Source organism: Chenopodium quinoa, unplaced genomic scaffold, assembly GCF_001683475.1.
Source record: "Chenopodium quinoa cultivar QQ74 unplaced genomic scaffold, ASM168347v1, whole genome shotgun sequence".
NCBI classification, from domain to species: domain Eukaryota; kingdom Viridiplantae; phylum Streptophyta; class Magnoliopsida; order Caryophyllales; family Amaranthaceae; genus Chenopodium; species Chenopodium quinoa.
Genome location: NW_018744857.1, coordinates 364,762 through 378,290, shown reverse-complemented (window position 1 = coordinate 378,290; position 13,529 = coordinate 364,762).

Here is a 13,529-nt window from a genome sequence, read left to right as displayed (position 1 = left end):
ACTCACATTCTCACTCCTCCCTTCATCTTATCATGTATCATTTTTTGCAACCCTAAACTTGATGATATTTCAGTTGATAAATCTGAAATCTAATCTGGGTAGTAGTGATAGTAGTTTCATTATGTATTGGTATATGTATTGTGAATTTTAATCAATGAAAATTGTGACTTTTTTTAATTGCTTGTTGATATTACTCTAATTTTAATGCTATTTATCTGCTGGATTTGTGGTAATGTTATGAAATAATTGTGGCTACAGATTTGGGATGCCTCCGTATTTATTAAAATTCTTTTACTTAATATCTGGTTTAATTTAAGAAAAGCTAAAAAAATGTGTTTTATAAACATTTTAGTCCTCCCTTTACAAAATACTTGTATAAGAAAGTTTTATAAAGTGATAATGTGAATGATTGTACGCCTTATTGACTAGTACAGTATATTCTAATGCTTATGCCACTTGTGTAACGCAATCTCATACATCTCCAATCTTATGTTACCTTTGAGGCTTTGAGTGATATTGGATGATCATGAATATCAAGGAACAATGAAGATAATTTGGGTGGACTAGCATTATTACTGGAATGAAAATGATACAAATGATATATCTTGTAATTAAAATAAATAAGTAATCTAAAACGATATTAATAATGTCGTTGGCCTAGATCTAGGTAATATAAACCTTTGTATAAACCTAAGCCGTTTGATTAGATCTACATTTATTAACATTAATTGTATTTACTATTTAGCCATTTAGGTTGTAAATAATTCAATTTGAATTAAGCAGTTTGTAATCGGATCAGTTTAAACAGGTTAGCGGATTATAACGGTTCGGTTTATATGTGCGGTTTAAACGGTTTCGGTTCATAAACGGGTCGGTTTAAACGGTTAGCGGGTTACAAATGGTTCGGTTTAAACGGTTTTTTTTTGGTTTAAACGGTTTCGGTTTATAAACGGTTCGGGTCATTAACGGGTTTATAAACCATTCGGTTCGGTTTCGTTTCGGTTCGTATTTGCGCAGTTTGGTTTGTTATCGGTTTACGGTCCGTAACGGGTTGACATTGAGCGGTTCAATTCGGTTTCGGTTTGATATTGAACGGTCCAGTTCGGTTTTCGGTTTATATTTATCGGTTTATAAACGGATCGGTCCGTGATGGTTCGGTTCGGTAACGGGCGGTTTCACGGTTCGGTTTGAAAAGTCCCACCCCTATATATACATATATATATATATATATATATATATATATATATATATATATATATATATATATATATATATATATCATAGGTATAAGATGCATTTGGCAACTAGCATGACCCCTTGAGTCTTCAAATCTTCAAGGGTCTCCGATGCAACTTTTTTGGCTTGTCTTCTTAGAAACGCCGTCTTCGAGACATCTCCGCCAACTATGCGTCTACTAGTTACTAGGACTAGGAATAATCTAAATATTAAGGTACAAAAATACACAACGGTACGCAAACCGTAGTTAGATTTACAAAAATACATAACGGATCGCAGTCCGTATTTACTATCCTAGTCGGACCCCACTAGTTGCCATTTTCACAAAACCTGTTAAACAATATAAATTTCATTCATACATTCACTATATGTGAATGGCCCATGCATTTTACAACGATAAACAAGTAACAATGCATAACACGCACAAACTAGTAACTAACTTAGGTGGTTAATCCAATTAACGCGCCTAATTAAAACTAGTCAAAGTTGCTAAATATTTTATGTGATTAAGACGCAATTAGTTCAAGCAATTAACGAAGCTCCCACTAAATTTCGCATTCAACTTAATTAATCCAATTAATTAAGTCGATTAACCCAAAATTTGTCCAAAATTTTTTTGCAAGAGCCGGAAGAATTGAGGCCTAGCCTCGTTAAAATAAATAAATAAAATAATTAAAATGGCCCCTATTACGCAAAACAATAGCCCACAACATACCCCAAGTGCTTAGCATCAAAGCCACGAGGTTAGACTTGCTAGGCACTAAGGTCGTGGCTACTAGCCTAGGGTGCTGGGCTGCGCGCCATGGCTGCCTAGCAGCCCTAGGTGCTATGGCTGAGCTTGCTGGCCTGCCTGCCTAGCAGAGCGCGCCATGCTTGCTGGCACCACACGCATCGCAACAAGCTACGCATGCATGCTGGTGCTGGCAGCGTGTGCTGGGCTCGCTGGGGCTCGCTGCCTTGCTGCCAAGCAGCATGCGGGCACCTTCACACAGCACACGCATCTCCTTGCTCAGCCATAGCACCAAGCGCAACCTTGCATATACATCGTAGCACTATGCACCACACACTTGCACACACACACTAGCGCATCAACGAGGCAAGGCAACCCACCACACACCTTGGCAGCCACATGTGGGCTGCTTGAGCAGCCTGGCTAGCCTAAGGGAGTGGCTTGGGCGATTTTGCCACGATTTGCGTGCACTTGCCTCGGGATTTTAATTCCCGATTTATGTGATAAAAATTAATTTTAAATTTATTTTAGAACCAATTTAATTAAATTCAATTTTAATAGTGCAAAAGCTTAAATTATTCAAGAATCATTCTTTAAATCAATTTAGGTCTATCTTGATGCTACAAAATTGAAGGGCTACACTCATAATTATTTTAACCAAATATAAATTAATAATGACATTTGACAAAATTAAAGGGGTTGGAAAATTAGACCCTTTCATCCAATGAAAATTTCCAACATTAACTTGTGTGAAATTGAAAAATTACATCTTCCAATATGAAGATTAATTAAATTTCAATAACAAGTTTTGAACTTTTAGGACTTTAATCAACTCAAAAATGATTAAATCCAAAAATTAGTTTAACATGAAATTTAGCAATCAAAGTTCCAACCAAATAAACAATTAAAGATTGGATCTTTAAAATATTAGGGACTTCAAAAATTACAATTCAGCATAAACATTCACACTTGAAGCAATTTATTTGCAAAAATGTGAAAATTTCAAGTTTATGTGAAAAATGAACTCACCAAATTAAGCACCACTTATGACTTCATAAACATGCTTAATAAGGTTTATAATTGCAGTAGATTAGTGATGCAACCATACATTTAATCTACCTTTAACATGCCATAATTAATCAAGGTTTAAAGATTTAAAAAATTTCGTCAAAAACGAAAAACCCCTCGAAAAACATGTTTTTGGGTGGATTTTGGCTTCTGGACATCCTTCAAAGAGAGTCAAAAACGATTTAGAACATTGATTCCTCCCAAAAATCACTATATTTGAGTCGAAATCTGGGTTCATAGGCCAAAATTAGTAAAATACGAGATTAAACTAATTAAAACGAGCTTCTAATCTAATTAGAAAGCAAAACAAGAATAATTTAAATCCATTTTAAATCACCTCAATTAATTATTAGTTATAATAAATAAAATGAGCGCGGCTCCGATACCGTTGTTGGGTTTCGTACCGTCCAACGCTACGCGGAAGAGAAACCCGCCCAAGACCCGCTCAATAATTAAAGCAACTAAATATTTGATCACATAATTAACAACATAAGAGAGAGAAAGAGAAAGACATTCTAACCCTTGACGCGTGCTTCGCTTGATTCACAAGCTCTTACTTCAAAGCTCGAGCCTCGCAAGTGCGACGTCCTCCTACAGCTCGCACCCTCGACCCAACCCGAACGGTCTTAATCCCGAAGGTTAGTCGGGACTTGATCAATAAAAACTAGAGTATTACAAACTTAAGGTTTTCTCACTTTACAAAGGAGATGCCTTTTTAGTTCAACTCAAGTGATTTTTCCCAAACACAAAACTTGTGTATTTAGGGAATGGAGACTTGATCTCCATTCTCCCGTCAATGTGGGAGATTTGCATTTTCCTCTATTTTATTTTAATCAAAAACAAAATAAAAATGTAAGGAAATCAACAAGCTCCAAGTGTTACAAGGAGGGAGAGAGTAGGTGAGGACCACCCAAGGGGGGGACCAAATCACTTTGCTCCCCAAGCCAAGCACCAACCATCTTTGGTCCCCTCCTTGACCGGCTGACCAAGCCACATGGCAGGCTGGAAGCCTGCCTTGGCTGCAAAGGCTGCTAGTTGGCGCTTAGCACCAAGACTGGGCTGCTGGCCAGCCTGCCCATACACATGCGCAGCCACACGGCCAGCCAACGCATGCATCGCTACGATGCTGCTGCGTGATGCTGCTTGGTGCTGCTTGCTATGCGAGTGGCATGGTGCTTGGTGCTGCTCGCTAGCAAGCACGCTAAGCTACACACACGCACACACAGCACGCTACTGCGATGCGTGTGCTGTGCGATTGCTTTGCTTGGTGCGAGGCTACGAAGAGTTGGGCGCCAGGCCCTAGCATGCTAGCAAGCATGCAAGGCACCATGCCTGCGATGCTTGCGATATCAATGCCCAGCAAGCACTTGTGTGCTGCTGGCCTTGCGATGCTTGCGGGCTAGCGAGGGGCTTGGTGCTTTGCTTAGCATGATGCGATGGCTGGGGCTGCCATACTAGCACGCCCAGCCATGCACGCACAGCCACACGCATGCACGCATCTTGTGATGCTTAGGCCATGCGATGTGCGTGTGCTAAGTAATGCTAGGCACCCATGACATGCATGGGTTGGTGACCTCGCATAGCCTAGCACTCGCATGGCTAGGCCAATGCGAGACTACGGCTTGGCTCGAACTTGTCGCTTACTTGATTCCACGTCTCGTCGAATTCTAAATTTGACTCGACTTGCGACGCTCGGTCTCGACGCTCTAAGCTCGATATCCGACGTCTTTGTTCGTAATACTCTAATGACTCATCTAATCCTTCAAATTCATTCGTCGATTCGGATCGGTTATTCGATTGGGGTGCGACCCGAAGGGTTCGGTTAAGATTAAGCCGTAATATTAATTATGCATTAATATTACTGATCGAAAGCGGCCTCCACATAGGCATTCCGATCACTTGACCTCACTGAAGAATTAGCTTTCTAATAATTCTGAACCCTCTATTTGAATAATACACTTGTTGGAAGGACACCATTCCTTTCAAAAAATAGCATACGCTGAACAAGTTCCACCAGTGTTGTTTCGTTGCTTCATCTACCTCTCCATAGTTCCTCCAAGGGTCTCGGTAGTATCCGGTAAGCGTACCGAAGACCGCACTCCTCACCTTGTTATCATCAAACCTACAATAAACGAGACACAACATTGTTAGATGATCATCAACAAAAAGTAATGTAGAACTTGTTAGAAGTAATAAATAGGTTAAATTTTCGAAAATAAGAATATAAGTCCAATTCATTAAATGTACGTACGTACCAGAGCGTAGTAGGGTCTAATACCAGCAGCTCTAAATCCTCCTGTGTCTGATCCTGTTCATGGGTGTAGGTGGGCTCCAGAGTGGCACCCAAATCATGTGCCTCCACATCCTCCATATCTACATCATGGTCGTCGATCACAATGGCGGGAGCTTTCCCTTTCCCCCTTGCTTTCCTCGAAGATTCTCCATCACTACCCCCCGCCATGACCACTTGAAATAGATGTTAGTAACATGGCCTGATATTATAAATGACAAGTATAGTGCAATGTAATAAAATTTTATACAAACAGTAAAGATTTAATATAAGACCAAGTCATATTTTGATTTTACAATAACAAGCAAATTCTTAGAGGAGATTAACATATTCTCCTATTCAGTAATCTCATCACTACTATCAATACTAGAATCAGCACTACTATCATCTAATAATACATCAATGTCATCATCCTCGTCACTATCATTAGAGTCGATACTAGATTCATCATCTTCACCGCTTGAGATAACAAAGCCATCGTCATCATCTTCATCATCATCATCTATGGCATAGTCTGGAATGTCATTCGGTGGGCAAAGCGTTGCATGTACTTGTGGGGATGGTGCCTGCAAAAACTCTAAGTCCACCGGAGAATCAACCACTAACCTTGCTTGTGTTTTAAACACAGCTCACCATTGAACTCGATCTCGTTTCAGGCTAGGGTATGATACGTAGTACACTTGAGTCACTTGGTAAGATAAGACAAATGGATCATACTTGGGGTATTTCTTAGTATGATTTACTTCGATAAGCTTGTATTGTTCATGTATGTTCATTCCCCTACCACAATCCATCCAACTACACTTAAACAAAATAGTCTTGTACTCTTTTTCGGAACCAGTGTAGACAAGTTCAATTATGTCGTCTAAAATGCCGAAGTACTCTCCACCATCCTCACTTGATACACACACATCATAATTCATTGTAGATTTGTGCTTGCCATGGGCATGCGTATGGAAATTAAATCCACCGACAAAAATCTGCCTCTAAGTTCGAACTCGCTTGAAAGGACACATGCACAACGCTCGCAGGACATCCGAATTTTGTTTCTCTTCAACCACCTATGAATGTTTTGAATATCAACGTCACAGTTCATGAATTGAATAAATTGAAGTGCAAGAATTAAAATTCATAATTATGTCACGGTTAGACCGTTTATACACCTTGTGATGAAACCAATCAAAGAATTCAGCTTCGCATTTCTCCATGACATCTTCTCTACGCAGATAAGGTCGAGTACTAAGAATGTAGTCCTCAAACCTCCTACGAGGTCAAAGACACGCGGTAAATCAACATTGTAATCATTTTAATTGTTCATAACGTTGAATACAATTCATTCCTAAACATATTATATCTTTCGTATTCACCGAGAATGTCACTGTTTCGTAACACGAACAAATAAGCACACTCGAGTTCTTTTTCATCTAAAAACCGAGTTTTACCCTCATTTGACACACGACTGCTATCCTCCATGAACAACTCTAGTATTTCAGCATCGTCCACTATGGAGTCCAGGTCGGCATTCACATTTCGACCAAGATCTTGTGTTTTAGTGTCAACTGTCGCCTGAAAGTAATTAGAGCAAAAGTTTGCTACTTCTTCGGTGAGATAAGCATTGCATATGGAACCTTCAACTCGAGCCTTGTTCCCAATTTTTCGTTCCAAGTGATTGAGGAACCTACAATTATAGTTATATAAATGTATAAACAAGTCATGACAATGAATGGGAAGTAAAAAAGAGGATGTGAAAGGGTCTTTGATTTACCTTTCAAAGGGATACATCCATCTATATTGAACAGGACCACATAATTTGCCCTCATATGGCAAATGAATAGGAAAATGCTCCATGGAGTTAAAGAATGCAGGAGGGAAGACCTTCTCAAGCTTGCAAAGGATCTCAGCTATGTTTTTCTCCAATCGCTCCATGTCACTAACTGTGATTGTGTAGCAACACAAATTGCGGAAGAATTGGCTGATTTCTGTAATTGCATTCCAAATATGACCAGGGAGCAATTCCCTCAAAGCAATGGGAAACAACCTCTCCATGAACACGTGACAATCATGGCTTTTCATTCCGTGCAGCTTACATGCCTGCAAATCTACGCATCTGCTCAAATTGGATGCGTAACCATCAAGAAACCGCAGCTATTTAATCCACTCACACAAAACTTTTCTCTGAACCTTGTCAAGAGCGAATGGAGCCTTTGGCATGAACTTTTTTCCTCTATCATCCTCCTGAAGATGAAGCTGCGGCCGTTTACAATATTTGACAATGTCATTTCGAGCCGATGGCGTGTCACATGTATGCTTTTTCACATTCATTATAGTGTGAATTAACTGATGAAAGAAGTTCTTTTCAATGTGCATGGCATCTAAGTTATGTCAAATGAGCAGATACTTCCAATATGGAAGCTCCCACAGTGTGCTTTGCTTGAACCACCCCTTTTTAGCTTTTTTGAGGCGTTTAAGTGCCTCGGGTCCGTCTGTGGCCTTTGGAAGGTCTTTCACACATTCCCACAGTTCCTATGTTGACATGATATGTGGAGGTGCACCTTTCTCGACTTTGTTTTTACAAAATGCAGTTCTACTATTCCGAAAAGGGTGATCTGTGGAAAGGAATTGGAAAAGGCAATCAAACCAAGAAACTTTACCACCATGTTCGAGCTAAAATGCTTTGCTTTTCTCCATGCAATATGGACAAGCCTTCTTACCGGATGTGGTCCAACCAGACAACATACCATAAGCTGGGAAGTCACTAACGGTCCATAGGATGATTGCTTAAAAGTTGAAATTTTGTTTCCTCGAAATATCATAAGTATTTGCGCCAACTTCCCATAATTGTTTCAACTCTTCTATCAACGATTGCATGTACACATCCAAATTACCCTTAGGGTTTTTAGGACCAGGAACAAGCAACGACAGGAACATGAATTGTCTTTTCATACACATTGATGGAGGCAAGTTATAAGGGGTCAAAATGACAGACCAACAAGAATATTGTCCCCCAAGCTTACCATGACGAGCAAAACCATCTGTACACAAGCCAAGTCGAACATTATGAGGCTCGGAGGCAAACTCTGGAAAGCAACTATCGAGGTGTTTCCAAGCTTCACTATCACTAGGGTGTGCCATTGTGTCTTGTACTCGAGGGTTTTTCGAATGCCATGTCATTTCCTCCGAAATGTTCTTGGTTACAAAGAGCCTTTGCAACCTGGGTGTGATCGGGAAATAAAAGAAAACATTCAAAGGCACTAAGCTACCTTTAAAATTCCTCTTGTATCGGTCGCTGCCACACACCCTACATATAAATAGCTGAGCATCATCCTTCCTAAACAACATACATCCTTTCGGGCATGCATGAATCTTTTCATGAGGCAGCTCCAAGCCCTTCACAATCTTCTTCACCTCATAGAATGTGTCGGCCATATGGTTGTTGTTAGGAATCGCTTCACTGACTAAAGAAGCAAACCCATCAACACATCTGTGGGGCAAATTATACTCGCACTTTAGACTAGTAATTCTAGCAGCCATCTCTAACACTGACAATGAACTCCCTTTGTATAAGGGTTGTTCAGAAGCCTTCAACAAATCTAGAAAATGCTTGGCTTGTGCATTAGGCTCCTCCTCTGAATGCCCTTGGTCTTGAGTATGACCAAAAGCATCGAAAACCATTTCACGATATTCGTTGGACCGCCCTTCAAGAACTCCTGGAAACCCTTCCCCATGACACATCCACTCATAGTAATTAGGTAGAAAACCCTTGCGAAACAAATGAATTTTAACCGTTTCCGCATCCCAAAGCCGTTTGTTCTTACATTTAAAACATGGACACCTAACTTCATTTGGGTTACTATTCTCGGGATGATCTTTGACGTACTGAATGAATTCATCAACCCCTTTCACGAACTCTGGATTAATAGAAAGCCCCACCTTCCTTTCATACATCCAGCTACGTTCTCTTCATTTCATGATTACAACTTCTACACAACTCACGCATATGTGTAATCACATTAGTCACAAAGCGTATTTAATACTCATTATCCATCAAAGTGTTATGGAAATGCAAATGCAATTTAAAATGATGTCCAAGGGTCCTTATCACTCCAAACTAACCCATCCTTGTACGTTTAATCCCACTAGTGAATGTAACCCAAGTTTTCAATTCTATGGAAAATCCGACAGCATTTCCCTACAGTTCTCCTAGTACACGATGTAGGCGATTAGACACACCTACATATGTACCCAGTGAACATTGTAGAGAAATGAGAAGGCAGGATATTCCCTAGAATCAATAACAAGGCGTACATTCACCACCTAAGTGAGAATAAGCGTACAAGGACAGTCCTAACCGGGGACTATTCAAGACATACTCCTAATGTGTATACCTTGAACGGGTATCTAGGCATATGATTATGCAAATGATTTATTTAAAAATATATAAACTAAACTAACATATCATAATATCATAATATTCAAATAAACCAAATCAAACAAAACCAAACTAAACTAAAATATCATAATATTAAACCAAAATAACATACATTATATAAAACTAAACTAAACTAAGCTACATTATATTAAACTAACTAAACTAAACTACATTATATTAAACTAAAGTAATCTAACATACATCATACTAAACTAAACCAAACCAAACTAACATATCATAATATTAAACTAAACTAACATACATTACATAAAACTAAACTAAATTAAACTACATTTGATTAAACAAAACATAACTAAACTAACATGCATTGTATTAGGGTTTGTAATGTGACAATTAAACCAACTATTTGTACAAATCCTACACAAATATTAAAAATAAAAAAAATATAAAAGGGTTTATTATTATACAAAAATTAAATTAAATTGAAACAAAAGGGGAAAAAGAACTCACTATGGGTAGATAAAAACTCGGTGGTGGCTGCACGGCAAGCTCGGTGGAGGCGTCGTCAGTGGTGGCTGCAAAATAAGGGTGGTGGAGGAAATTAATTTATTAAAAATTTAAAAAAAGAAAAAAGGGGAAAGTAGGAGGACTTACCGGAATTTGTGGTAGTTTTGGTCGCGGCGACGCAGGGGAGGAGGTTGGAGGTAGGTTGGTGGATGTGGCGTCGGTGGTGGCTGCGAAGTACAGTTAAGGTTTTACCGATTTTATTAAAAAAATTAAAAATAAAAACAAAAAAACAACAACAACAACACTGACCTTTTCCGACGGCGTCAGGGGCGGCAGAAGCTGGCTCTGGTGGCAGCGACGAACGGGTGTGGCTGAAGAAATGGCGGTGAGGGTTAGGGATCCGGGAAAAAAAAAAGAAAAAAAAAACAAAAAAACTAAGTAAACTTACCAATCAGCAACCAAGGCGGAGTAACCCGATGGATGCGGCGGATCTGGTGGTCGCTGGAATTCTTTCTCTTTCTCTTTCTCTTTCTCTTCCTTCCCGTTCTTTTTTTTCTCTCTCTTCTGGTTTTGTTTTCGTGAATTACAATGTTAAGGTTGTGGGTATATTGTAATACGTTCTGAAAAAATTAAATTCTTCCGACGAAATATTCCGTCGGAAACTATTTTCCCAGGGAATATTCCGTCGGAAGAATATAATTCCGACGGAATTTATTTCTGTCGGAAAATACTTTTTCTGACGGAATATTTTGACGGATATAACTTTATCGGAAGATTCGAATTTTCCGATGGAATTTTAGGTCTGTCGGAACGATTCCGTCGGAAAACGGCCTATTTCTAGTAGTGTGCATATTTTGTAGTGATAATGTACCTTTTGTATGCAAAAAAGTTACCCTTTGTAAGTACAAATGTTACCCTTTTTATGCATAAAAGTGACCCATATAAAACATAGTATTACTATGATTGTGTTTTTTCCCCAAACATGTTGTTATCCTTTGGTACCTTTGTATGCAAAAACGTTACCCTTTGTATGCACAAGTGTCACCCTTTTTATGCATAAAAGTGACCTATATAAAACATAGTATTACAATGATTGTGTTTTTCCCCAAACATGTTGTTATCCTTTGGTATGAATGTTGTGTGAATATTATGCTAAAACATAGACTTATTATATTAAATCACATATGCAAATCCAATTGATGCAAATCCAATTGATGCTTCTAGTTTAGATCTTAGAGGATCATTTGTTGGTGTGGTAAGAGAAACTTTTGAAGAAATTTTGGAATTATATGAAAAACATGCTGCTATACTAGGGTTTTCAAGTAAGCATACAACAAGATACTTCACACACACATAGATAGTCCTAGAGAAAAATTATGTGTGTACTGCAGAAGGAAAGAGAAATGTGGGTGACAAGAAAACAAAATTAGTTGAAATGGTTGATGAAGAGAATGTAAATGTGAAAACAAGAAAGCTAAGACAAGTAGCCATTACATAATCTGATTGCAAGGCATGCATAAGAGCGAAAGTAAATAAAGAAGGACAGTTTAAGGTGGTGGCACATGTATTACAACATAACAACGAGCTAACAAGGTCACAGTGGCATTATTTGCATCGTTTTGAAAGAAAAATGACAGAAGAAAAAGCTAAAGCAATCAAAACAATGAAATCTTCATGTCTGACTACAATGGACACTTATAATTACATCGTACAGAAGCTAGAAGAGAACAGAATGTAGGGCATAGTGTTGTAGATCAAGGTTAATAATGGAGCAAATTGAGGCTGCACATGCTCAAACTTTAGTGAACATTTTAAATCAGGAACAATCAGAGGATCCAAACTTCTGTTTTAAAGTGAAGTTTGACAATAAAGGAAGAATTTCCAATATCTTTTGGAGAGATTCAATGATGCTAGAAGACTATAGGATATATGGAGATGTGCTTGTTTTTGATAAAACATACAAGACCAACTGATATAATCTTATATGTGCTCCATTTGTTGGCATAAACAATCACTGGCATAATTGTATGTTTGCATGTGCTTTTATTAGGGTTGACAAAACAAAATCATTTGTGTGGCTACTGGAAACTTTCAAGAAAGCTATGGAGGATAAAACACCAACCTCAATATTTACTGACCAGGACCAAGCAATGGCAAATGCAATTGAGCAGGTAAAAAGCTTATATTTACATGTTACCCTAACTAATAAGTTCTGACAACATACAATATTTAACCATCAAAGCACAAGTGACCCTTTTTAGTGCATAAAGTGACCCTTTTAACTATATAAAGTGACCCTTTTTAGTGCATGAAGTGACCCTTTTATTTTAAATGTAGGTGCTTTCTAATACAAGGCATAGACTTTGTATCTGGCATTTAGAACAAAATGCAATAACTAGATTTGGGGCTCTACAAAAAGATGTGAAAAGTGGTAAACTTACACTATCGGTAGGGGATGATAATATTACTTTTAATCTAAATAATGTCCCTAAAAGTCCCATGTTAGAGGAAAAGTGCTTTAGTATTGGTGTGGTTGATGTAAATAATTTTTCTAATAAGCCCCAAGCTCTCGTTAGAGTTCCCTTAGAGGCGGTATTTTGTGTTGCATCTTCCGCAGGAAAAACTACTACATGGAAAGATGAAGTGTATGCTATAGAATTGAAATAGATCTAAATTGTGTAGGGTTTGGGTTTGAAGAAGAACAAGTGGAGAAAGATGAGCAAGTTGCGAAAATCGAGCCCGAAGCAAAAATCCCACCCGATCGGGTGACATTTGCCCAATCTTGTGGAAAAACAAAGAAAATCAATTATTTAATAAGTATCGGACAGCAAGTAGCGAAGAACCACTTGATCGGACTCTAGGGCCGGGCCCGGTCGGGCTAAGATCGCCCAATCGGGCGCGAGACCGCGACAGTAAAACTGGCCAACTTCAAAATGCCATAACTTTTGCGTTTCTTAACGAAATTTTACGTGTGACCTATCATTGGAAAGATCTTCAAGTCTACTTTCCAATTCAATTAGAACCATTGCATTATCATTTGTATAAAAAAAGTTATGATCAAAATAGTGAACCTGACTCGTTTTTGCTTCTTTTCTTACTAACACTTTGTTTCTTTTTTGTCCAAAATTATACTAAGGTGATGCATTGCAATGCTTGGGATGTTGGTGACTACAAGTTTGATGATGTGGGGTAGTCGCTTGGATTACTAGCTTCCCTTTAAGCCAATGAGGACATTGTCTAATTTAGCTTGGGGGGATTTCTTGTACATATATAAGTACTTTTTCTTTCCCTTTCTTTTTATTTTCTTT